The sequence below is a fragment of the Lepisma saccharinum genome, chromosome 17 (genome assembly GCF_977018435.1).
Source record: "Lepisma saccharinum chromosome 17, izLepSacc3.1, whole genome shotgun sequence".
Lineage (NCBI taxonomy): Eukaryota > Metazoa > Arthropoda > Insecta > Zygentoma > Lepismatidae > Lepisma > Lepisma saccharinum.
The window spans coordinates 50,060,030-50,087,719 of record NC_139245.1 but is presented as its reverse complement, the minus strand read 5'-3'; the positions used below and the strand labels follow the sequence as shown (position 1 = coordinate 50,087,719).

The following is a 27,690-nucleotide window of genomic DNA, read 5'->3' as shown; positions in this document are numbered from 1 at the left end:
TTTTGCTTTTTGGTAAGTCAAAAGCTAAAAAACTAATAGCCCAAAAAATCTGAAGTTTTGTAATTTTTGTCCATTTGATAGGTACAATGAATAAAAAAAAATATTATAGATCTGAATAAAAATATTTTTATTGGTCAATTTGACACAGAATAACCCAGCCTCGATTAGCCTATCTAAGCATAAAGTGGACTTAAATAACAAGTTTTGTCTTTTTTGTTTTGTTTCTTCAGATGCAATGTCACCACATGCACAAAACTTTCAGAGGGTGTATGGAACATGAAGATGAACAATTTTGCTCAATGACGTTTAGCTCATTTTGGGCCACCTCATTGTCGTAGTGGTAACCTTTTTGCCTCAAAGGGTCCCAGGTGTGATACCCAGTGGAATCACAAATGTACAGATTTAAATCCCGATTAGTCTTTCCGAGCATAAAGTGCACTTAAAAAACAATTTTGGTGTTTTTTGTTTGTTTGGATGCTACGAATTCTCATACAATGGTATTTTCAAACCAGAATGCATGCAACAAAATGACAAATGACATTTATTATTTCCACTGGAAATACAGCAGCTAGTAGTTTGAATACATGATCATATCAGTTGATTTTTATATCTGCATGGAATTTCCATGGTTATTATTATATCTGTGTAATGTAATTGCAGAAAGGAGCCATCTTTGATCAACGTAGTCAACAGTGTTTGTTTGTTTTGGTTTTTCAAACATTGAGGGTCAGGTCTTAGTTAAAACTAATTTTTTGCTGTTTTCGTGTGAATATAGGAAGAACAATGTGTAAATTTATCAGGGTGGCTACAGACAAGCAGAAATTAAATTCTCCAACTTTTCTAGGACAAAATTTATATTTTTCCCTAACAATCATAAACTAAATCCATGGATTGTGGTAAGTACTATATCTTCAGAGGAATTGACTTCATTTTTCTATGATTTGAATTCCAACTACAAAATATTAAATTTGGAAAATTATTACAAATCACAAGCAATTCACAGCTTATTCGATGCACCCATGGTAACACATAGCGTCTGCTTGGCACCAATACCCCTAAAATCTCTTAAACCTGATTCTCAGTAGCAAATGTTATGAAAGTGACACAATGGAATTATACAAAACAAAGTGTCATATTCCCTTACATTATTAATGAAGCTTCTCCTTCAGTACAAATATTTACAGTATATTCAAGTCCTGTGCCATTATTGCTGACAAAAAGTGTATATATTACGTATTAAAATTTTAAGACAAGAAATTTATAGAGGGAATCCACTGTATTGTACAGGTCCCTGATTTAGCTAATCAAATATTAAAACAAGAACACACTGTTGATAACTGCTTCTGAAAGTTTATATACAAGGGGCGTCAAGAAAATAAGTTCCGATGGCCTCTGTATGCAGCGCTAGCGGTCAGAGAGTGACACTCACATGCAGGCAGGAAGAGGAGGCATGTGGCTGTAATCTGGTAGAGTTGCTTTAGGACAGTGCTAGGAGGAAGATGGCAGCTCTCATAGTCTCCACCAACTGCGAGGTACGTACGGTAATCAGATTTTTGCATGCTCAGAAGCCGGCGTAGAGGCACCAGCAATCGACTGAGGTGTAGTGTATAGACCGGAAATCATGAGCAACAATATGCTCATACGATGGTGCAGACAATTCACAGAAGGCCGATCCAATGTGCACTACCCCACACAGCTGAGTGCATTACAACACTATTGCATCACTTCAAGTGAGATCTCGGACAACTATCTATACACTCTCGATCTTGCAAGTACAGACTTTCATCTCGATACTCAGCTGACGAGGTTGATGGCATGAGAACGTTTTGACAGTTAATCTGTTCCAGTCTTTCGTGTCAGACACATATGCCATGGTCATACAAAATTTAGGGCCTTTAGTATTTTTTGTTTCAAATTGGTGTTATTCTTATTTTACTATTAGGTGTTATTTTTCTTAGAGTTTGCATTCTCATTTTAGTGCATTTTCTGACAAATATACCTAAAATTATACCTTCATGATCTTTTGAAACTAGTGTTCTAAATTGTATGTCACATGGCCTACACCTGTTCATGAGAGTTTGATATGTTGGTACCAACATTTGAGGAAATAATTTTCCATTATTTCCCAGTGGACAAATACTGATGTTATGGCTCCAGTGTGGCAGTAGATGAGCACTCGATCTCCTGTCAGAACCTCACCAATTTAATCTGTGATGCAAATGATTCGGACAGAAGTTGAAAAATCGTGGGAAGCACAGGGTTTCATGTAGCAGTCAGAATTATTCCATGTATAACATGTATTATAGTTTTCTCTTGGTTAAAATGTTGGAAAACCTGTACATTCTACATGCACAAATATGGCATATTTTGTTTTTTAAGCAAAAAAAAAAACAAGAATGTTCAAGAACATTTTTTTTAATTTGTGGAAAATGCAACAATAAATATTTTATGCCAAACTCGCATTATATCGCTATTTCGGATGGGTGAAAAACGTGTCCAGATATTACTGCAGATTCACAGACACTACTTTGCAGCAATTAACATTTTTCAGTGCTATCACGTTTGCTAAAAAACAAAGTTCCCAATTAATCGGAACTTACCTTCTGGACTCCCTTGGTATAAATCAATAGAAGAAACGTCAACAATTAGCTGGGCTGGCAGAGAAATGTCTGTTACTGAAGAAAGTGATACACTTTTAGGATTGAATGTTTCAAGTAATAATTATATTAAAATATTTACCTATTATTATTTTATTTCAAAGCACTGGACATTAACTTTACTCAGTTGTAGATTAACAATCATCTCTCATAGATTTAAATGAACAGGGCAGAGGGCCAAGAGGGGAGGGGGGAATTGCAATGTGAATGTAGCAGAAAACTGAGATTGGGAGGTTTGGATAAGGCTGCACTTGTCAATTTTTTATAATGTTTACAAATACAGAATGTTTCACTTTGTTGTGGTATTATTTAATAGATATATCCGGATTTGTTGGATTCTTTATAACATCGAATAACAGTTTAATGTCACTGTAAATGTATGTTAATCTCTGCAAAACCAGTATTATGCCGGGGGATGAAAGAAAACATTTACATGCTTTGCTACATTAAATAAGGTTAAGTGAGCCACAAGAGTAATAAAATTCTAGTGGCATATTTGCAGTAGTCTAACATTCCATTTATGAATGTGACTTTTGTTAGATGTTGCATCCGACAAACGTAAACAAAGATGACAAAAAAAAGAGGTCATACTGGGACATCAAATTAATAAGAGAGTATAACATGCAATTTTTGTCGGATGTTGCAGATGACAAATTTATTTATTCATTTAACAGAAAATTCCAAATACAGCATTAGCCATTTTACACTGGAAGGAACTAACAACAGAAAATAACAAAGAAAAATAATAACAAAGTATATAATATTACATGTGATAAAGTAACTTACATATTTTTACTCAACAGCATTCTAAAACGTGCCTGATTTTCAAAAGATGTCTATTTGGTTTGTTAAATTATGGAATTGGCTGGGTAGTCTGTGGAACAGGGAACAAATACCGAACTGCTATCTCCGACAAAAATCGCATGCATAAAATGAACTGTGGTACCACACCCGAGTAACTCTGATGAACAGTCGTGAACACTTCAAGGATGTAACTATCCCATTGAATTTCAATGGAATCGTTACTACACAGAACTCTCTGACTGTACAAGGCTCTGTTTATGCATGTGATTTTTGTCAGATGTCGCAGTCTGTAGACATGCAACAAAAAATAATTCCATAAGAGTGCCATGCATGCAATTTTTGTTGCATCGTCTAGCGAGACATTTTGTCACAGTTTGACATTAGTCGAAAGATAATGTAGGACAAAAATCACATGCACCAATAAAGCCTAAATTTTTGTTCAACAAGTGCTGTACCACGACATTCAACAAATTATAGAGTTGCATAGCATCCTTATTTGCTTCCATGTTTCTTCAGAATGCCCAACAAAATGTCGTACTACAACTTCCAACAACTATCGGATAGTGGTGCACCCCTTCCCCTCATCTGATGACAGCTCTGTCCCCTTACTACTCCCATACAGACACGAAAAAATGATAATTCATAGCATTTCCCATTTACTATTTAGAGGCTTATCAAATGTTTATTCTCCTCCAGAAATTTCTCCCCCCCCCCCCCCCCCTTATCACTGGTTACTAGCATTGTGTTTGTATTGCACAGAAAAGGGGCCTAAAAGTAGCCACCAGGATTTAGCAACAAGCTTTACTGCTCCCATGCAGTGCTTCATAACATCTTTCAAAGAAAATTCATGGCAAATTCATTCAATCGAAAAAAAAATCAATCAAGACAAAATTCCCTGACTTTTCTTGAACTCTCAAATTCCCTGACTTTTCTTGAACTCTCAAATTCCCTGACTTTCCAGGTCTGTCGCCACCCTGATTTATGAATAATTTATGTATGTTTTCCAATTTTCTACAAGTGTGTTAACCACAATGAAGCTACACACTTAAAAACGTGTTCACTATATTTGATTTCTTTGTTGTCTGAAATGCACTCCTAAGTAGCAAAGTTACACATGATTTATCATACATTTACGAGGGTGGTTCAATAATTATTGTCCCTGACATATAAGCAGTATTATTTTTCCACAAAGTCCCCCTTCACAGTAATGCACTTCTTCCACCTATGCTGTAAAGCCACTATGCCAGTTTCAAAGAATGTCTGTGGCTGAGCCGTGAGCCATTCTTCCGCAGCGTCCATAACAGCAGCATTTGAAGGAAAATGCGTCCCCTTGAGGTGCTCCTTCAACTTCGGGAACAAATGAAAGTCACTAGGGGCGAGGTCGGGTGAATAGGGAGGGTGTTCCAACACATGGAAACCAGCAGCATGGATTGCGGCACCAGTAACATGGCTTCTGTGTGCTGGAGCATTATCGTGGTGAAACAGCACTTTTCGCCGCAACATCCCACGCCGTTTCTCCTTGATTGCTTCGCGTAACTTAGGGATTAGGGCTGCATAATAGTCCCCAGTAACACTGTGTCCCACCAGGTAGTCAATAAGGACCACACCCTTCGCATCCCAAAAAATTGTGGCCATAACCTTGCGTGCTGATGCTTGCACCCTGAGTTTGCGGGGGGGAGGTGAATTGCTGTGCCGCCACTCCATACTCTGTCGTTTGGACTCGGGATCATAGTGGTCGAGCTATGTCTCATCCACTGTCACAAATCTATCACAGAACTGCTTCAGGTCTGCCCCCATCAGCTCCAAACCAGCCCTTGAACATTGAACTCTGTCTTTCTGTTGTTCACGGGATAACATTTTGGGGACCCATCGCGCTGACACCTTTCTGAATCCCAAGTGTTCATGCACAATGGTTTCCACTGAGCCTACAGAGATGTGCATGATGTCTGCTAACTGTTGCACCGTGATTCTTCTGTCAGCCATAATCATGTCATGCACAGCATCAATGTTTTCTGGGGTGGATGTTGTTGTTAGAGGACCAGCACCAGGGGCCTGTTGACAGCTTTCCCTGCTGCAACGGAAATCGCGGCACCAGTTTTTTACCACCTGGTAGGTAGGAGCCCCATCACCCAACACACTGACCATGTCCTCATGAATCTCCTTTGGGCTTAGCCCCTTTTTCTGGAGGTACTTGATGACAGCTCGTTGTTCGGTTTTCTCCATTTTTCAAACAAATTTACTATAGCACCTACGGTTCTGAAATTTTGCATATAGGCATCTAAGACATTAGGCTACAATATCCCCATCATTCATTGCAATTCATATAATTTAAGTATGCCGGGGACAATAATTATTGAATCGCCCTCGTATTTTAGTTGATTATACAATTTTTCCATTGAATTTTCAGTTGTATAGGAAAATTTTCATTATTGACAAGAGTGCTGTTTTCAGCCAGCAATATACTGAACCCAATAAAATATGTTAGATGTACAATTATATTACTGAAAACATTAAGAGTACAGTTCAACTACTTAAGATAGGAGAAACAGTTGGACTACCAAAAACAGTGTAAAACATTAGCAATACATTTCAGCTACTGAAAACATTACACACAGCTGGGCTACTAAAAACAGTAGAAGACAGTAGCAAGCTACTGAAAACAGTAGATGTTTCAAAACACCCATTGATCTACTGAAAACGGTAGACAAAATTTTCAGTAGTGTGGGGGTTGCATACATTATGGACAGAAAATGTATTTAGTTTTTTATGTATTGAGTTGCCTGCTGCACTCTCAGTTGTTAGTTGTCTTGATTTCTGTCATTTGGTGGCACTGGAGGGTGATGTTGGCAGGTAAGGTTGTCTGCGGTGACGTGCTGGTTAACCCTCGTGTACACGCACAGGCTACAGTTGTAGCCCATATGTCATTATTTGCTTAATAGTGCCACCACCTGTGTAGTGGCAGTGGGCTGAGTTTGAGTACCTTCAAATCAGTTGCACTTTTACTTAGTGAGTGTGTGTTTGCACTCGCAAGGAAAGGGTGACTGCACATTTTCGTTTCAAATTTTGTTGGGCTACAGCTGTAGACCGCATGAGTCAACTCGTTATGAGTGGTTCAAAATGCTGTTTGCGTAGAATTGCTAGAGTGTAATAATTCGGATGAAGATGATTTTCAGGAAAAGGGCAGTGATGATGGTGAGGAAGGCATTGTGGAAGAGGAACTGCAATTAGTAGATACAGTGGAAGTGGTTGATAGCACAGGACCTGCAAGTGATCAACATGAAGAACAGAATGAGGCGCATATTCATCTGATGAAGATGACATTCTTTTAGCAGATATGTATTTTTCTAAGGACAAGCCAGGCAATATTACTAAGTGTGTAATGGCTACAAGTGAAAGAAATACCCTCCCCAACCTCTGAATGTGAGAACCTGCTCTCAAAATATTGTTACTCGTCTTCCTGGGCCCATGGGTTACTCTAGAAATGTAAAGATTATGATCAAATGTTTCTCACTATTTGTAAGAGAAAGTGTAACTAAAATTATAGTGTCTAGTACTATTATGCTATGATACTAGAGTTGGAAGTGGTCGGGGAAAACCCCAGCTTTTTAGGCAAAAAAAAAACAGTTTTTTTCCACGGTTTTTTTGGACATTTTTTTACAAAAGTGTTTCAAATCAATGAAAATACAGTTGAGTTGAGTTGACAGTATTTTTCCAGTTCCATGGTTTTCGTTTATCTCTCTACTGTAAAATAGACACTAATTTCTAAATATAAAATACAATTTACAATATGAAATTCGTAGCTAGACATAAAAAGTGTTTTGTTTCTTTTTGTTTTTTTTGAATGGGAGGTTCTTTCTGAGTGTTATATTCATATTTCGGTAGGCTTATTAAATATATCTATGTAGTATAAACATATTCACATAACTAGAGTAGTTTTGTATGTGTTTTTAATAGAACGGAATAGTATATGATATGATTTTCAATGTTTGAATTTGTTATACTAACACATAAAAAAAATACTGCTCCAGTATCAAATCTCTTTACATTAAATTTTGTGTTTAGTAAAATATATTTGTATTCTGGCTTTCCAGTATATCATGTATAATTTGGTTAAATGGCCGCTAAACCTGGCCACGGACCAACTACTGATGTATTTTGGGTGTTTGTTGCAGTGGTTCTCAACCTTTTGAGAGACCACAGCCCAGTAAATTTATATCTTACTAATCAACGCTCTGATCCCAACAATTTCACTCATAAATACATTTCTGATCTTTAAAGTTTACATGGAAATTAATATCCATCCTTAATTACTATTAATATATCAAATATGGTATAATCATAGTTCAATTATGTATAGACTTGCTGTCAAATATAAAATTAGATTAAAATTAGTAGTGAACCCCTGGGTGCAATGGACCTTTTGCAGAGTGGCTGTTGAAAAACACTGACACTAAAACTGAAGCAGAAGCATATAAGACTGGCCGCAAATGGCAAAAATAAATATATTTAAAAAATCTGGACTGGGCCTCCACTTAGGATTGAACCTCAGACCCCTTCTTATTACAAGTCAACAGCATTACTTTATGCCACTCCACAGGACCATTCATGATTAAGAACGGAACCTTCTATCAAAACGCCAGGATTTTTTCAGACAGTACTTGCAATTTGTTTTCTGTAATTTACAGGCTAAATTAAATCTTAATCTCTGATGAAGTAACTAACAATCTTGTTAAGTATAGAGAACATTCAGTCTGAAGCAACACATGACAGTAGGGGGTGTTACATTGAATGAAGTGCCAAGTGACTTGGGCCCTTCAGTCTGTAAGCATGCATCCAACACACATGCGCAAACAAGACCTCGCCTCGACACAATGTGTCCCACTGAAGGAGCTTTCAGACTGAAGTCACAGATGGCAAGTGACACAGTCTCCTTCAGTATAAAGCAAAGCATTCACGTTATGGTCAATAATGCCAGACGATTCCGTGCAAACGTCAAATCGTGCCTAACTTCAATCAGTGTTGCCAAGGCTCAAAATATAAATAGTGGCCCTCGTATATTATGGCACCAAAAATTGGGAAGAAGTAAAATCACATGCACCATAAGTCTCGTGCAAGGAGAGAGTTGCTATGTTGGAAGCTTATTTATCTGTAAATCTTACGAAAGTTCCATCCAGATCTTTCTTCTGAGGTTCCCTGATATTCCTGTACCACGAAAAGCAACAGTTTATGATCTAGTGAAGCAGTTTCGCAATACAGGTAGTGCTCAAGGTAAGCCTAGAAGCAGCCAACCCTGCATCATGATGCCTGCTTTCATGGACGAAGTTTAGCTTAAGCTACAGCAGCCTCCTCGGAAATTATTTTGGCAGTTGTTACAGCAGGTCAGAACATCATCTTCCTCCTGTCTGAGGGCTACTAAGCATCTGAAGTTATGTGCATACAGGGTTCATGTAGTGCAAGAGCTATGTCCTTTGGAATTTGCAAAGTGAGATGACTACTTCCAATGGTTCAAGAGAATGAAGAGCAACAATGTGATTAAGCAGCTTAACAATACTTTCTTCAGTGATGAAGCCTGGTTTCATATGGACGAGTTTGTTAACAGTCAGAACACTTGCATTTGGGCTCAGAAAATCCACATGCATTACATGAAGTTCCACTACACTCTCAAAAAGTTGGAGTGTGGTGTGCAATTTCTAGGCAGCGAATTGTGGGACCAATTATTATTAAACAACTGTTAATTCAGCTGTGTATGCAGACATCCATAATTCCATACAATGCTTGAAGAAGAGCAACATTATAGTTGATTCTGCCAAGATGGTGCAACCTGCCACCCAGGTCGTCTGATTTCGAAAAAAATTGTGGCTACCTTGCTCACGAGATTTCAGTCCTCCAGATTTGTATTTGTAGGGATATGCTGCAAGATCTGCAGAACAATATAATCAGGAGCGTGAGGGACATCCCAAGCAAAACATTGAAAATAGTTGCATCCAACATGTGTTGTCACATAAATTTGTGTATTCGAGAAAATGGAGGACATTTCCAGCAACTTCTGTAAATATTGTCTTGTTATATGTAAGCACGAATTTGAAAGTTATGGATCACACTATAAAAATATTTAAGCTGTCCTTCACTATTTCCATGAAAAAGAATTTTTGAAATCAGAGTTTGTGGACTTTTGAATCACTCTGTAATAAGAGATTTTAATATCAACCACTCAACTTATAAAGTCAACAAATTTAGGCAATTTCACAAATAATATATAAAAATGATTTTCCATAGGAAACCATTGGCATTCAATTGTATTTCAAAAATAATAAATATGATTTACACCAACATTAAGTGCAGAAAATAACATCTCATGTTGCAATTTTGGTCAACACACTGCTGGAGTCTGTCGCTAAAATTATCTTTTCTGGGTAAGAAAAAAATCTGCTTTTGTTGTTTTGTTCTTGTTTTCCATCACATGGTGGGGTCCTGGGAGGAAGGTGATGGGAATTCCACTCCTCACTAGCTGCCACTTCAGACATCATGAAGTCATGCTTTCATTATTGAAATATGTTATTTTCAATACTTAATGTTGGTGTAAATCATATTTATTATTATTTTTACAATAATAATGGTATACATATGGCTGTAAGGCTAGCACATAAATCAAGATGAACTCTTTTTACTTACTGTGTTACATCATTCTTTAAATCATCTTGTTTCCCTGTGCCACCCTGCATTTCAAATTAAAGCTCATTAGAAACAGAAGAGAATGACACAAATCTGAGATCTCTAGGTAAATAATTTATATCTCCCAAAGATTTCAACTTTCTTTTTTCTTGAAAGTCAATAGGTAAAAAACTAAGGACTCCTTTGATATAGTCCAGGCAGGCATGTAGCGAGGGGGAGAGCTAAGGAGACTGAATTCCCTCCTACAAATATCTAATTTAAATAATGTGCAGTGATAATTAATTTTACTTCATTATCAGTAATAAACATTTTGTATAATAATTTGTAATATACTCAGAAATTCATCATCAGGGCTTTTAAGCCTTTCCTTTTTCACTTTTAGATAGCAGCTGCAGATAAGGGATGAGTCCCTCCCAAAATAAAATCCTGGCTACGGGCCTCGATCAAGGTATTGGTGCAAGTTTTGCTTTCATGCCTAGAAGAAGAAAAAACATAAATAGATATACACCGTGTCCCAAAAGGTACTTTACAACTTCAAAGTCATGCAGCACAACTTGTAATTGACACAGAGGAATATACTTTGTTGTAGGTGATTGACCAATGCCTGACGTTTTCTTGTCGGGTATTGAATTAGATCGTGCACCACCACACTGGGCCTTAGAGGTGAGATACGCCCTCGACAGGACATTTCCAGCATGTTGGATTGGAAGAGATGATCCAATTGCCTGGTCTCTTAGATCCCCTGACATTACGCACCTGGACTTCTTTTTGTGAGGCTATGCCAAAGGCAGAGTGTACAGGACTCCTGTCATTGATCTTGATGATTTGAAGGCCAGCATGAGAGCTGCCATTGCCACAGTAGACAGGAATGCTACAGAAGGCATGGATAAAGTTAACATTTCAATTAGATGTTGTACCCCCCACAAGAAGTGCATATGTTGAAGTAGACTAATGCACAATAAAACTTCATGTGTTGGTAGTAAATCAAATGGGACATGGTACACTACATAGCCAAACGTCACCGGACACCCAAGTGAACGTGGCGGTAGTGTCATGGTCAGGGGCTGTTTTGCCAGGTTTAATCAATGGCAACAGGGACAGTGGTGTTTATAAGGACATTTTGTACATTAGCATGTTACCCACACTGTGGCGACAGTTTGGAATGGGTCCTTTTCTCTATCAGCACGATTTTCGATTAAAATTTTCCGATATGCCATCTGGTGGATTTTCCGGAACTACTCTACACTATGTTGCCATTCGTCACCGGACACCCCATACCAGTACGTTAATCCAGTCGCAGCACCACATCAGTATTGTGTAGGGCCAACTTTCATTGCAATGACGTCCGCAACCCTTCGAGGAAGACTTTCCACCAATTTGTGATACGTGTCGACGGGAATCTTACCCCATTCCTCCTGCAAAATTAGCAAACAGCTCAGTGGTGTTTTTTGGGCAGCATGGCCTGGCTCTCAAGCGGTGCTCCAACTCGTCCCAAAGGTGTTCAGTGGGGTTGATATCTTTACTTTGGGCTGGCCAATCAAGTTTTTGCACACCCATGTCATCGAACCACTTGTTGATAATGCATTCCGTATGACATGGAGCATTGTCATGCTGAAACAGGTATGGGCCAATACCGAATTGTTCCCACCATGTTTATAGCGCAGAATTGTCCAGAACGTTTTGGTATGCATCGGCATTCATGTATCCCCGAACTAAAACAAGAGGACCAAGACCATACCACGAAAAGCAGGACCACACCATGATGCCACCTCCGCCGAAATTCACTGTGAGTAAGATACAGTCCTGTAAACAGTGTTCACTGGGCATACGCCACACTCACACACATCCATCAAACCACCACATCTGGTAGCGCAATTCATCACTCCATAGAACGGATTTCCATTGTTCGAGAGTCCAATGGCGGCGTTCTTTGCACCACTGTAACCGACGGGTCGCATTGCGGGCTGTGATATGCAGCTTGTGAACTGCTGAAACCATGAACCATGAAAACCAAGTGCAACGATCTCCCGGTAGACAGTACGATCACTTGCAGCACTACTGGAAGCCGATCGAAACTCCTGTGCCACCATCTGTAACGACGCCTTCTGGTTTGACATCACCACACGTTTCAAGCATCAACAGTCACGATCTATTAATATCTTCAGTTTACTGGGTCTGGGTCAGCATGTCATGACCCCCTCTTGCTTCCACTTCACGATAACATCACTCACTATCGACCAGGGTATCTGAAATTTGATAGAAATATCACGGGTCGAATGTCCAAATGTGTGGGCTCCAGTGATAATCCCTCTTTCGGTCTCACTCAGTTCATGTTGTTTGTCCATATTGACTGCTGTAGCTGGTATGAGTGTATTCTCAACCGGCAATGCCTTTTATAGGTTGTATGATGTTTACAGACGATTCCGAGCACTTTTCGTGGGGTGTCTGGTGACGAATGGCAACATAGTGTATGTTTCTTTATGTTGATTACAAGTTTTCATGTTTGACATCAAAGTTGTAAAGTATTTACCTTTAAGGACACCCTGTATTCTGTGTATAATCTTTCTGTATCGTGCTACAATGCATATGATTGATTTGGACACATGTCCAGTTTCCAATTACATGTCCTCTGTGTTCACTGTCCGGTTATAATCTTACATGTCCCTCACTTGAACCTATGGCCCCTAAATCTGAAATTTTACAGTTTATTTCAACTTTACTGATACCATCAATGTATTATAAATTATACATTTCTGAGGTGTTAATGTTCAGACCATTGCAGTGATCCAGAATGCCGAAAAATTGCAGAAGTCTGGAGCTGGCTATTTAACCCCTAAATACACAGAAATGAATAAGATTAGAAATTCTAAGGAAAAATAGACACCCTGGTTCCAAAAAATTGATGCTACAGTTCAAATCACCAAACCTGAGACATTCTGTAAACAAAACCACATGCACGCAGAAAGCATTGCAAACTCATACACACGAAAATCCAGCGTTGTTACAGGATTCATTATGTAAGGCAAAACAACATCCAATATGTAGTATGGGATACGCTGCCGCAAATGAACCCAATGCTCTTTCTTTTGTACTTATTGCTTCACCTTTATGATTAACTCTTTTCACCAGTAATCATTTCCCATAAATTTGGCTTCTTTCTTGCATGCGAATTGAATATATTTTACTTGCATTTTTTTAAACAAAATGATATAACATGATAATGTATATTTCGGTAAATTTCTCATATCGGACAAACGGCTGAAATTCGCTAGTTCATTTAATTTGAATATTCGTACTTACATATTCTGCATTGAGAAACATTGCTGAAGGTGGCATTTCACTTATTTCACGGAAAGAAGCTCTATTTGCGACATATCGAGTAAGTTTTCTTCATTCTTTTTTGCCTTCTGTAACACGCAAAATGACGGTCACAGTTTCACTACTGTACTCGGCATGCAGTGTTTCCACCCCACTGCACCCAAAAATACCTATGTAGCCCCACAAACCATTGACACATAGCCCCACGAACCATTTCCGGTAAGGTTAGGTTAGATAGGGTCACGTTTAGGTTACAATAGTTAAAAATTGATTTAGAAAAAATATGCGTAGCCCCACACATCATTCTCGCATAGCCCCATGAACCATTGACACATAGCCCCACAAACCATTGACACATAGCCCCACAAACCACTTGCGGAAACGTACATTCTTCAGTTACAAAAACACTTGTCTGGAAACACTGACTGGGATTACATCATCACACACAGGCTACATCCACCTGGAAGTAAATGGATGCAAGAGCTTTCATACATTGGTGACACATTTATATCGAAAAATAGATGATTTACCGCAAAAATTCAATGAACGATGTGAGAAAACACTTCCCCGAACTTTCACAAGTATCAAGAAACTGCATTCGGTAAGTAACTTCTCCTGTAAATTTGAAGAAATCCGTTTGTCCGATACGAGAAATTTGCCTATATTTCTAAGGTTTGATATAGATCGGAGTGTATTTGAAATTTGTTTGTAGATTTTATGTAAATTGTATCTTATGTAAATAAAATATACAATGGGCATAAACAGCCATATGCAATGCTGTAAGTCCAATAAATATATTGATGATGATGATCGAAACAAGACAAAGAAAGTTTGTAAATTTATTGCAGTTGGAAACTTTGACAAGCATCCTAATAACGATTTTTGTTCCGCCAAATATAGTGCACTTCGAAAATAACTTGGGTGACATGGCAAGGCAAGATAAGGGTGAACATTTTGTAGGAATATGCATTGTAACTTTCAATGAGCTTAGAGATTTGTGTACATAATGATATTTTATAACATTGATTATTTTCTAAAAATAATCATGTGAACAGGAAGGAAGTAGTGCCACTTTCAACATGGCGAGTTCTATGCATGCGGGAAGGTCTCCGTGTTCTCCAAGTTTGTTTTCAAAGCACCAGAAGGACAGTCTTTGAAAAGGGGCAAGAAACAGATTCTACTCAATATTTAGGTAATGTTTTGTCAGTGGTATCCTGAGAAACCAGTAAAAGAAGTGGTTAAGTTGGTATCCTAGTGCAGTGGTGTGTCAGTGTCTGCACTTTTAAGGGTTATGAAAGAGAGAAAAATGACCAGGAAAGTTGTCTCTCGATAAAAAAAAAACAAAAAAAAACTGTGTCTCGTGCTAATAAGTATGACAATTTCGAAATACAACCTTGGTGACAATGAAGTTCGACCAGAAAGGAATACGTGATTAAATGCACAGAGGCATAGGTGGTGGAATGGGTGACCCACAGAAGTGACGCATGTGTGTAAGAGGAGGCGTGTGAGCAGGCAAGAATCGTGATCCCAGCATGTTGCAATCAAGGTCACGTAAGGAACGAAAACGGGGAACAATACGCGTGACATTGAACTTCGACCAGGCACCAGACCCATACGGTAAATTCCAGATAGTGGCGCATTCGACGGAAGCATGACGTCACGGACATGATATGGGAGTCCGCCGTATATAAGCGCGTGCTGTGCACAGAGAAACCGCAGTGCATCATCACCATGGCCAGGGGCAAACCTATTGACAACACCGTGAGGAGAAGAGTGGTGGAGTTGCAACGGGATGGACTCAGTGAACGGGAAATGGGGCGCCAACTGAACTTACCCAAGTCAACCGTCCACTGCATCATCAAACACCACCAAAATACGGGTACTACAGAGCCAGGTAAGGCCCCTGGTCGAAAACGCCTGCTGAGCGTGCGTGACCTACGGATATTTAGGTGCTATATAAAGACCAACAATCATGTTTCTGTGGCCGAATTACGACTGTGGACTCGAGAACGCTTTTACATTGAAGTGTCAACCAGAACCATTCGCCGTTACCTACAGCGATGCGGTTACCGAGTGTACAAGGCGAAACGTAAACCCTTCCTTTCCATGTTGAACAAACGCAATCGACTACGGTGGGCACGAATGTACCGGGGATGGACATTTCGGCAGTGGAACAGGGTTTTGTGGACGGACGAATCCATTATCAATGTTGTGTACGGGAAAATACGGAAAACAGTCATTTGTCGGAAGGAGGAACAGAATGAAGCAAAATGTTATGCACGTCGGGTACAGAAACCTGCGTCAGTGATGGTATGGGGATGCATGACGACATTTGGGGTTGGCCCACTACACGTCTGTGAGGGCATTGTGAATGCACACGCCTATACACACATACTGGAGCGGCATCTTCCCACAGTGCGAAGGCACCTGTTCCACAGGCGGCGTCTCATCTTTCAACATGACAATGCCAGGCCTCATACAGCGTGGCTGACAAGAGAATGGTTGACTCGCCATCACGTGCGAACTCTGCCATGGCCACCATCGAGTCCGAACCTCTCGCCCATTGAGAATGTGTGGTGTGTTCTTAAGCGACGTGTGCAACAGATGGGACCGACGACAGTGGCTGCTCTTATTGCCTGCCTGCAGGAGGAATGGCACCGCATCGATGTGGAATACCTTGAATGACTCGTCCGCAGCATGCCCCGACGCATTGCCACAGTTATTCGCCGACGGGGCGGCATCACACCATGGTAAACAGGATCCCCTCTAACAGTGGTCGAACTTCAATGTCACGTGTAGATGGACGAAAATGTTTTATTTTTTGTGGACACCATACATTGCTGCGTTGCAGCGTAAATTTATGATTTCCTTTGTTCCATGTAGCCTGCTGAATAAAATATGTTCAGCATATGCATGTGTTCTCCTTCTTTCACAACGCACTCCTATATTTGTGACTGGTCGAACTTCATTGTCACTAAGGTTGTAAGTGCAATAAGGGGCAAAGTGCATTCTTTATTTTTAAACCAAGAACTGCCTACTTTGAAAAAGGTATTAACAGAAGTTAATAATGATGAAGATCTTCCAAGTTTCAGTGTGTCTACATTAAACCGCCTCTTGCTGGATGTTGGGTTTGTTTTTGGAAAGAGCAACCGACAAGCAGCACTCATTCATAGGGATGATATTGTTGTTTCATGTTTGGTGGCGAAAATACCTCCGATCCATTAGGGAACTACGAAACCAAGGTTAAGAAAATCTATTACTTGGATGAAACGTGGGTGAATGCAGGCACACTGTAACCAAGGTGTGGCATGATAGCTCTATAACCTCAAAGAAGCAAGCTTTCCTCGAAGGACTATCAACTGGACTTAAACAACCATCAGGAAAAGGCAAAAGCCTCATTATCACTCACATTGGAAGTGAAAATGGCTTTGTTGAAGGTACGGAACTTATTTCTGTGTCCAAGACGACTGGCGATTACCATGAAGACATGAACGGTTATGTTTTTAAAGAGTGGTTTTCGTCTGTCCTTCCTAACTTAATGTGGACAGTGTTATTGTGCTCGACAATGCTCCCTACCATAGCATGAAATGAGAAAAATTACTGATCACTGCTTGGAGGAAAGGTTATATTTTAGAATGGCTACGTGGTAAAGGTGTCATACTTTCAGCTGATTCATTAAAGTTGAAAACTTTTGGATCACGTTTCCCACTTGAAGCCAAGCTACGATAGTTACGTGATACATGAAATGGCAAGAATAGCGGAGCACAGTGTGTTGCGCTTGCCTCCTTACCACTGTAACCTCAATCCCATTGAACTGATATGGGCTCAAGTCAAAGGGTACATTGCCAGGAACAACAAAACATTCAAGCTTGAAGAAGTAAAGAGACTGACTGAAAGTGGCATTGGTCAAATTTCAGCTATCAACTGGGTAGATGCAGTTTGACACGTTATTGAAAAAGAAGAGAGAAAACTGTGGGATGTGGACAATTTAACTGAGAACTTTTGAAAGATTTGTTATCCAAGTCAGCGACAGGGAAAGTGAATCCGAAGACAGCTGTGACGAAGATTTGGCAGTAAGTGAACCCCTTCCATTGAATTAAAAATACACATTTTCCCCCTGTCTCAACACTTTGGGTATTGTCGTGACTTACGAAATGTAAAGTGAAGAGGAAGAATCAACATTTCATTTTTCTTGGCTTCCCTTTGATTTGAGTCTGATTGAAAAAGTAGCGATCTTTTCGTTCTGCCACCAGAATACAATACTCTGCACGTCAACAATATTGAGAAATCTTTTGGTGTGAGTGAAATACTCAACTAAAGTATAGTTTAAATATGCTTACGATTGTCTTTGCTTTGTCACTGGTAAGAAAGGAAAATTTAGCATACTATGTTTTTGTTAGTAAATATACACATGGGACAGGTTATTATAAAACAGTAGAAAATAAGATTTAAAAATATTTATTTCAAGAACATTTCTCTTAGACATCCATTTTGGCTCTTATATAAAATGAATAGGTGTGGCAAACAGCAGAAGACTGCGGTAGTCGGCGGTCATGAATCGGCTGACGCAGAGTGACACATCGAATCGGTGAGATGGTTTGATTACAGAAGGTCTCAGGGTTGGTGATTTACACTTTAGGCCAATACTTTAAAGTATCCTTTGCTTTAGAATTTGTTGCAGGAAGCAGTGGGAAAATCATTGTTAGATCAAGATAACTTTAAAGTAAAAAATACTTACTTCACATGTGTGTCCTTTCTCTGTCCATTAGTGAGAAGTTATGAGACTGCCTGGCACAATTATAGTGCCTGGCGAAAAAAAAATATTGATACAAGTCTCAAAAGAGCCAAATCTGACAAGCTTAATGTAACTATCAGAACATATAGGGACACTATTTGAATGTAAAAAGTGAAAAACCAGACCCACCTAACCTATGAAATCCCTTCACTCTACACACAAGTGACCCAGATGGCAGCAACAGTCCATAACAAAAAAAACAACAAAAAAAACAAAAAACTAATCATATAGTAGTGTATGGAAGGAAAAACTATTCTAAAGCAAACATGCATTAATCGCTAAAACTCCAAACTATGTGATTAGACATGAACAGAAATTGTACGGCCCAAGTTACTTTTCTTTTATTGTAATTTCATCATGCTACGAATGCAAACATGCTTGTGTTGATTTACGTGTTAACACATACTATGGAGTTTTAGGCCAGCCGCACACCGGATCTGCCACGACGAGTCATTTTTGTTGCAAACTGACTAGGGGGAACGTTTAGCATGGGGCTCTTATGAGCTGCCGAACACCAGATGAAACATTTGACTCAAGTCACCTTGAGTCACGATGTGACAGTTTGCGACAAAACAGTGAAGGTCCTGGGAATTTGGTCTCGAAGAAGCGCGAAGCAACAAAATGCCCTGCACGTGTGCAAATCCTTTCTTCTCAGCGCACCATCTGCATGTGACTCATCACCGTATTGTTTAACAGCACAGTCAAGATTAAAAATAGAGCTTGATCCAGAGCAGCTAATCGTTCTTGTTCAAGCGAGGCCTCTGCCGTACAAATATTCATGGACTAAGCCCCAATAAGAACAAAATTGATGTGCTATTGAATGAAGTTGCGCAGGAGATGAATTACATTACGTTAAAAAAATAGGCTTAATAAAAATTATCTTGTAATGTACAAAACATATTGTAAATTGTACAAGAGAAACAATCTTCAGGCCCGTTTGATATTTATTGCTCGAATAACTATGTGGTTGCAGTATGCGAATTAAACTTTTTCCTTCTCTGGAGGGGTCAGCACCTTAAAGTGAGCTGGAATGCAGCAGAGCTTCACTCTGGCAAAACTCGCTTCCTGCTGCGACATTGGGCATCCATTTTATTTATTTAATGCTCCATACAAAAGAGTCCATTTTTTGTTACATTAATACTTGTAAAGAATAGATGAAAGGGATAATAGAAAGTTATTTTACTAAATTTGTCTCCTTTCAGTTGACCAACCAGAAATGTAAAAAGAAAATAATATATTGCAGTGAGTGCCATTCGTTTAAGATGCAAATGAGAACCTACGTAATTTCCTGCAAATGACAGATGTGATAGATCTTGTGTTTATACATTTACTTTGGATTCAATAATAATAAATATCTGTGTTTTTTTTCAGGTGGTACGCAAGAGCACAACATACTGGTAACCTTTTATATGTGAGAATGAAACTAAAGAATTTTATTTTAACGAAACAAGTATGTGTGTGTGTGTGCGCATGCATGTGTACATGATCATTTGGCAAAACTATCATATACGGGAAATCGCTCTAACTCGTTCATTCTCTAATTTTTTTACATTCGTACTTACTTATTCTGCATTGCAAAACATTGTTTAACAAGAGATTTTGCTTTTTTTTAGCAAAATTTGTATCTATTGTTGACATATCGAATAACTATTGTTTGTTCCTTTCTCGCTTCCTGAACAAGCAAACGGGCAGGCAATTCTTGACTAGCTTTGATTTTCAAACGGTGGAGCTGTGTTTCAACCTTCTTAACAGAAAAATTCCCGCATAGCCCCGAAAACCATTCCCGCATAGCCCCAAAAACAATTCGGGATAGTATGACCATCCACGTATAGCCCCAAAAACCATTCCCGCATAGCCAAAAACCACTCACGCATAGCTCCAAAAACCATTCTGGATCGTATAATCATCCACGATTAGACCCACAACCCCACACAACATCACGGTAAGGTTAGGTTAGGTTGCTTTAGGTTGGGCAATATAGTGAAAAAACTGTGCGTTTGGAAACACTTGCCGGGGATTAGGTCATCAGATGCTCGCAACATCGGGTTCAAGAAGATGGATGGAAATGCAAGCAAGAAAACACAGAAACTCAATTTCGTAAGTACTTTCTCCTGTAAATTTGAAGAAATCCATTTCCCACATATGACATTTTTACCGACCATTTATATACCACAATATTTAGAGCAGTTCTTATGATGAACACAATAACAAATAATATCAAGGTAGTACTTAGATATAGCGAAAACACATTTACCTCGTTTTATTTTCAAATTAATTTCATTTGTACTTATATCATATGCATAGCGGAACATTTTTCAACTTGGGATTACTTCTTTTTAAATAAAAAAAAGTGTTATTTTTAACATTATAAGTATTTATTGGTCATTGCTAATTGGCGGCGGAATCTTGACGCACGTTGTCTATCGTCAGCTGATATGCAGTACCGTCTGCTGATATGCAGTGTCGTCAGCTGATATGCAGTGTTACCAAACTTATGAACCGATAAATGCCGCACGAACTATTCACAAAAGGTTTTTAAGCGAAAATTTATCCACAAACCAGTCACGGAAGGTTAGGTTAGGCAAACATAGAAAATTAAATTAGAAAAAAAAAAACACTCACACGTCATCTTGTAAAGCTACGGCGTGGTTGCTACACTGACAGGGGTTACATAATCGAACACACGGAACACTTGATTCACTTGATCGACGGTAATGGTGGTACCACCTATCGAGCAACGGAGATACATGAATGTCGAAAATTACATTATTTACCGGCCGAATAAGTTGAACGAATGGAAAAAACACTATTCCCAGCTTCCAAAAGTCCACAGGAACTCAATTCCGTAAGTACTTTCCCGTCATTTCTCCTGTAGATTTGAAGAAATGTGTTTTCGCTATATCTAACTGTTACCAATATCAATAAACTAACTTGTAGAGTACTGAAAACTTTCTTTCCAGAAAAAAGCACTGTCAGAAGCAAAGTAACTTGTCCAGTCGCGTAACTTTCAGTTCCATCCTGTTGCGTCGCGTCATGTCCAAACCGGTGTGTGGCTGGCCTTAACGATTACTTACGATCATGTTCAATATATGCTTTCAAAGTTAGGTTACGTAGGTTAAGTTTGGCTCTCCTAGCATTAAAATAAATTAAAATTTCAGTAACCACCAAACGTCTCTAATTCCCTTATTTTCATATTTTTCACATGGATAGATACGTATTCTGCATTCCTAAGGATTCTTCAAGTTCGCGTTTCGTTTTTTTCCACGCAAATAATGTCAATTTTAGAAATATCGAGTATTTTTATATTGTTCGCTTTCGCTTGCATTACATGCGATATGGCGGAGAAATCTTGACTAGCATTGTCCATGATAGTGGTTATGCAGTGTTGTAACCTTCTTCATAGAAAAATACCTACTTTGGTGTTACTGATTTTGTATTTCTTTCCAGATTCGAAAAACGCACGAACCATGCACGGATAACCCCACGAACGATTGAAAAATATCCCCACGAACCATGCACGGCAAGGTTAGGTTAGGCAAACATAGTTAAATTTGTTTTTTAAAATTAGAAAAAAAAATTTCGGGAAAGAAAACCCCATGAACCATTCATAAATAGCCCCACGAACCATTAATGGATAGCCCCACGAAACATTCACGGATAACCCCACGAACCATTCACAGATAGCCCCACGAAACATTCACGGATAGCCCCACGAACCATTCATAAATAGCCCCACGAAGCATTCACGGATAGCCCCATGAACTATTCATAAATAGCCCCACGAACCATGCTCAGCAAGGTTAGGTTAGGTTTTGTTAGGTTAGGCAAACATACTTAAATTTGTTTTTCAAAATTAGAATTTTTTTTCGGGTTCGAAAACCCCACGAACCATGCATGAATAGCCCCACGAACCATTCATAAATAGCCCCACAAACCATTCAAGGATAGCCCCACGAACCATTCATAAATAGCCCCATGAACCATTCACGGATAGCCCCACGAACTATTGATGGATAGCCCCACGAACCATTTACGGATAGCCCCACAAACAATTCACGGATAGCCCCACGAACCATTTACGGATAGCCCCACGAAACATTCACGGATAGCCCCATGAACCATTCACGGTTAACCCTCACGAACTATTGACGGATAGCCCCACGAACCATTCATAAATAGCCCCACGAACCATTTACGGTTAGCCCGGTAAATTTCTCGTATCGGACAAACGGCTGAAATTTGCAAGTTATTGTTTTTTCTTTTCAAATATAAGTAACTTTTTTTCGGAATCCAAACAGTGCTCATTACTTTAAGGAAGGTTCAAATTTCGTGTGACAATGATTGCCAAAATTCTACAACAATTAGTCTTCCTGCTAGAGTCGTTTTCACGTTCAGAAGAGACAACGGGGCTTATGGAGAAACCGCACAGTGTTGCCAATACAGCGCTAGCTCATGTCGCCGGGAAATGATGACCTTCCTTCACAATGAAGGTGTTACATATTTTGTATATATAATGATAATTATATGTAATTATTAACATTAATATTATACTGTGAACGTTAGTTACCCTTTTTACTATGATCCATTGCGATCACTACACACGCGAGTGTAATGCACGAATATGACACTTCAGAAATCACTTAAAAAAGTAAAAATCACTGAGAGCTCACACAACTGAAAACACTTTTTCGGGAGAGGGAAAAAGTCTAAACAGACCAAAGCAGATCTCTCACTCAAGTAAGGGGACCCTGGCACATGGGTTAGATTCAAGTTGCAATCCAAACAAACAAATGAGTTATGGCCCACGTGAACTGATGACGTGAATGACTCAAGCAAGGCATGTCATATTTCTATCTTGAAGCCCCATATTTTGTCACGTGTTGGAAAGCCTTTCAAAGGTTAATATGGTGTCTATTAATTTATGTGAAAGGTGATCTTCAATTCAGCATTAATGTCGACAGTAATGTAAACGAAAACAACGTGTATTTGCGACAGCACTAATGTTGCTCACAACAGCAGCATTAGAAATAATTGTCAATTATTAAATTTAAGTAATTTCAATTCTATTATAACAAACTGCATGAAGTTAATATTTTTACTGAATGGAAATAAAATAAGAACTGGAAAACTTGGTGGTGATTAGCCGGAATGATGCGGTGAGTCAGCTCAAGATGGCCAGACAACGTCTCCTTACTTCGCGCGCGGTTCGGGTTAAAAAGAAACTTCAAATGCATGGAAGTAATATTTCTGGGAACCTTTGAGTGGTTATAAAAAATAATTTCATTATTTTCTCCACAACTTTGTCGCTGGAAGTTTTTACTTGGAATTACAGAACAAAAAATGGCCAGCGACGACATTTTCTACTGCACGAATATAAAAAATCTCCACATACTTTATTTGAATATTTTTTAATGCAAATATGCTTTAAAGTATTGATAAATTCTGAGTACCACCGTCACCTATGACAATTAAAAAACAGTGTCAATTTTTTTAATAATGAATGCTTCAATTTTACGGCATGTTTCAACGTTAGGAATGAAAACAATGTAAAAATTGTGTTATCACAGAAAATTTGCGTTTTTAATTTATCTAAAATTATGTAAGCAAGTTACCAGTTTTTTGTGTTCACCATCGTATTCTCTACAAAATTTCCTGCAAAACTGCAGGTACCGATTTTACTTAAGCTAAATTTGTAAATCCAGAAATTTGACAACAGCGCGCTCGTATTTCCCATAAGAAAAGCATTGCCCATAAGAGCCCATTGTGTCTTCTGAACGTGAAAACGACTATAGGAGAATTAAAAACAATCGGAACCATTACCACGATTAGCCCTTCTGTGCATAAAGCGTACCAATATAAACTCGACAAAACTCACCATATAACTAGCAAATATCATCCAACATACAGTACAGAAGACCTCTGTTTATGATTCAGTCGTTATTTGAATCAACTCACAAAACAAATGTATTCCTCGTTCCTTCAGCGATATAAAGCCTTTTATGTAATCTGTGTTTTGTGTTTGGTATGGTACAGGAAATATACACACATCCCCTCTTGCTAGCCTGATTGAGTGATTTACAAAATGTCCTCTACTTCCATAGTGTCTGCTGTCACGTTCTTTTTCTGCTGGAACCTCAAAAAAGATGCGCGTGGCATCAGATTCGGTCTTTGTCTTATCGTGATTTCATCATGCTATGTATGCAATTACGTCTGTAACACATACTGTGAAGTTGTAGCGATTACTTTCACAAAATATGTTTTAAGATTATGTCCCTTAGCATTCTTCTAATATAAACCTAAATGCTCTCGTAGCTAGGTTAGGTTCTGTTAGCATTAACATAATATCGCTAAATGCATTCTAAAGAAAAATGTTTTAAATTACCTGCACATTCATTCCCACTAATCATAAACTTGCATTCCTCTCGTCTCAATCTGTGCTTAAGATTAGAAACATCCTCTTAGCAGACGAATTACGTGGCAGCAGCAAATTTGACGCTTATTCTCACTGCTGACACGTGCGTTTAAGCAGACTCGGCTGCCTTATTAATGGGGGTGGGCCCATAGACAAACTAGTAGGAGAGACTTTTTAATTCAATGTTAAAATTTGTGGTCTTAATACGTCACGGGCGAAACTAGCGACACCTATTGGCAGTGCACCCAACTACGTTGCCGATTTGCTTCTCTGTGGGCACGCTAGATGGCAGGCCGTGTAGAGTGGAGGGGGTTGTACCAACAAATATTTTCTAAGTTTCTCCTTTTTACCTTTTAAATAGGAGAATAGTCTGTGGTGAAATATTAGCTAGTTGCGTAATATATAGTTACAGACAAATTCAAGCTTAAATTGTGGATTTAATCATCGTTTTTATTGTAAAAGTGTTCAGTGTTATTACAAGACAGTACATTTATTGAAACGTAAGTTAAGATTAAATAATCTTGTGATTTAGAAGATAAATCAGTGTTAAATCTAGATAGCATGGAAGGCTCTGGGCCATCCAGATAAAGTTTCCTGCTTGTAAGAAATTTAACCAATTTCTTTCAAGTGAGGGAAAATGTCTAGCGAGGAAATTATTAATCAAAGCAGAGAGGACGTCCAAATGGAGATGAATGAAGTAGTGGAAGTAAAAAAGGACACGTCTTCAAATAAAGACGGAGAAAATATGGATGTTGAATTGGTTGCTAAGCAACCAAAAAGTCAGAACACAAAACGAAATCGAGCAAAAGTTAGTGGAAAGGAGGAATCTATAAATGCTCCAAAAATTTTCAAAGCAAACGTATTAGAGCGTACAATGCAATCAAAGGACAATGTGAATAAAAATGACTTATTCTATCCTGGGCATGATGGCCCATATATTGTGCTTGTTGAAGGTGCGGAACACAACGTTGGTAGCTTTAGTGCTATTATGTTAGGTAGTCACTTAAGAGAAGCTAGAATTAAGGTGAATTATGTAAAGGCATCGGGTCCTAATCGTGCAAAGGTTTACTTTTTAACATCCAATGATGCAAATGACTTTTACTTGAACAAAGAGTTTCAGAAGAAGTATAAAGTAAATGTCAAGATCCCGAAGAGTCTTTTACACAGAATGGGACTAATATATGGGTTACCGTTACATATAAACTTAGAAGAAGTACAAGATGAAGCAGAGGCTGAGAGAAATATTCCAATAATCAAAATGGAAAGAATGAAGAAGAAGATTTATCAAGAAAATGGGGAATTTGTGTTCAAACCGACCAAATTGATCAGCGTAACGTTTCAATCACAAAGGTTGCCCTCGCATGTAAAGCTACTCAGTAATATATTTCAGGTACAACCTAAAATAAAATCTGTGATGCAGTGCAGGAATTGTTTCCGTTTCTCTCACACAAAGGATGTTTGTAAGTCCAAAGCGATGTGTCCAAGGTGCGGTGATTATGAACATGATGATATATGTGCTGCAGTACCTAAATGCATAAATTGCTCAGGAAATCATCTTGCAACTGAGAGGTCGTGCAGTAAGTGGGAAGAGGAAAGAGAAATTCAGAAGGTGATAGCATATGAGGGCTGTTCATATCAAGAAGCAAAGAGAAAAGTTAGTTCTAGTAGTTCATTTATGACCGAAAGAGACGATTATTCTTATGCAAACATACTACAAGATTTCCCAGAGTTAAAAACAAGTAAAGCAGAGTCTTCCTTTCTACAAGCTCCAAGTTCAGCAATTACAACAGGTAACAGATATGAGGTGCTGGCCACTCTAAGAGATGAGGAATCAGGGACATCAAGAAACTTATATTCTTGGAAATCTTCTCAACCTCATCTTTACAACATGAACAATAGTTATGCTGATCGAAGATTTGGGAAGGTATGTAAAAGTAAAGAAGTTATGAAAAATAAAGGTATGCAAAATCTAAAGTCGTGTGACAATCCTCAAACCCAAAACGAACAAGAAAGACCAGATTATGTATTACTAAATTCCCAAATCAGTCCAACGTCAGTGACAACAACGGAAAAACGAAAATTACGAACTAGCATCCCACAATATGACTCTCAAAAGCAAATAATGATTAGTTTGTTACAAGTTATGGCAAAACTAACGTCGAACATAACTGTGGATGATAATCTTCAGAGAATTAAAAATATTCTAGTCGATTGTACAAATATTACTTCACAGTTATTGAAACTTATTGAAGAGCTTGAATCATATGAAGATGCTCAACATTAAATATAATAATCAGTAAGTTATCACATGCAAAATATGTTTTTGTTTGTTCAATGGAATTTATGCTCGTTTCCTTCAAGAAAACTTGAACTCATGAAACTGATAGAAGAGCATCATCCTCTCATTATATGTGTGTGTGAAGTATGGGGGGATGGAAGAGTTTCAATTGAAATAAAAAATTATCATGCAGTAATTAATCAAAAAGGCGGAAAAGGAGTGGGTATATTTGTACATGAAAGTCTGGCATTCCAACCCATATCATTTAATCCCAATTTAGTGATTCTTCGAGAATATCGGGTGGAAGTAGTGGGAATACAAGTGCAAATTTTGAATAAAATATTTACTGTTATCTCGATCTATATACCATCTACCTATACATCGCAAAAAATTGCAGTGAAACATTTAAGGTCTATGATTAGTTCATTGAAGACTCCATTAATCATAACTGGAGATTTCAATTGCCACCACCCATTGTGGGGTCGACAGGCAGCAGATAAGTTGGGTCGAACTCTTGTTGAATGGATGGAGGCGGAACAGTTAACTATAATAAATGATGGTTCACCTACTCATATGCCTAGAAATGGAAGTAATCCGTCATCTATAGACTTAACATTAATTTCAGAAAAGTATTGTGCAGACTTTACATGGGAAGCCGATGTGGACTTGAGAACAAGCGATCATTATCCATGTTATTTTTACCTGGCTTATTGCCATGCAACAAATGAAAGAATATTAACTATTCGCAAATGGA

At 38.6% G+C, this 27,690-nt stretch overlaps 1 protein-coding gene across 3 annotated transcripts in view; it reads right to left on the bottom strand.

Moving 5' to 3' along the window:
* Positions 1 to 24,692, bottom strand: part of LOC146001741 (uncharacterized) — a 100,436-nt gene extending 75,744 nt beyond the window's left edge. For 2 of the 3 annotated variants that reach the window (XM_083139447.1, XM_083139444.1), the window contains exon 1: positions 24,122 to 24,240. The gene's annotated coding sequence lies outside the window, so the exon portion shown is untranslated. Of the gene's footprint in view, positions 1 to 24,121; positions 24,241 to 24,628 lie in introns of those variants that run through there. The other variant, XM_083139445.1, reaches the window with a different exon arrangement.
* Between the last annotated feature and the right edge of the window lie 2,998 nt (positions 24,693 to 27,690).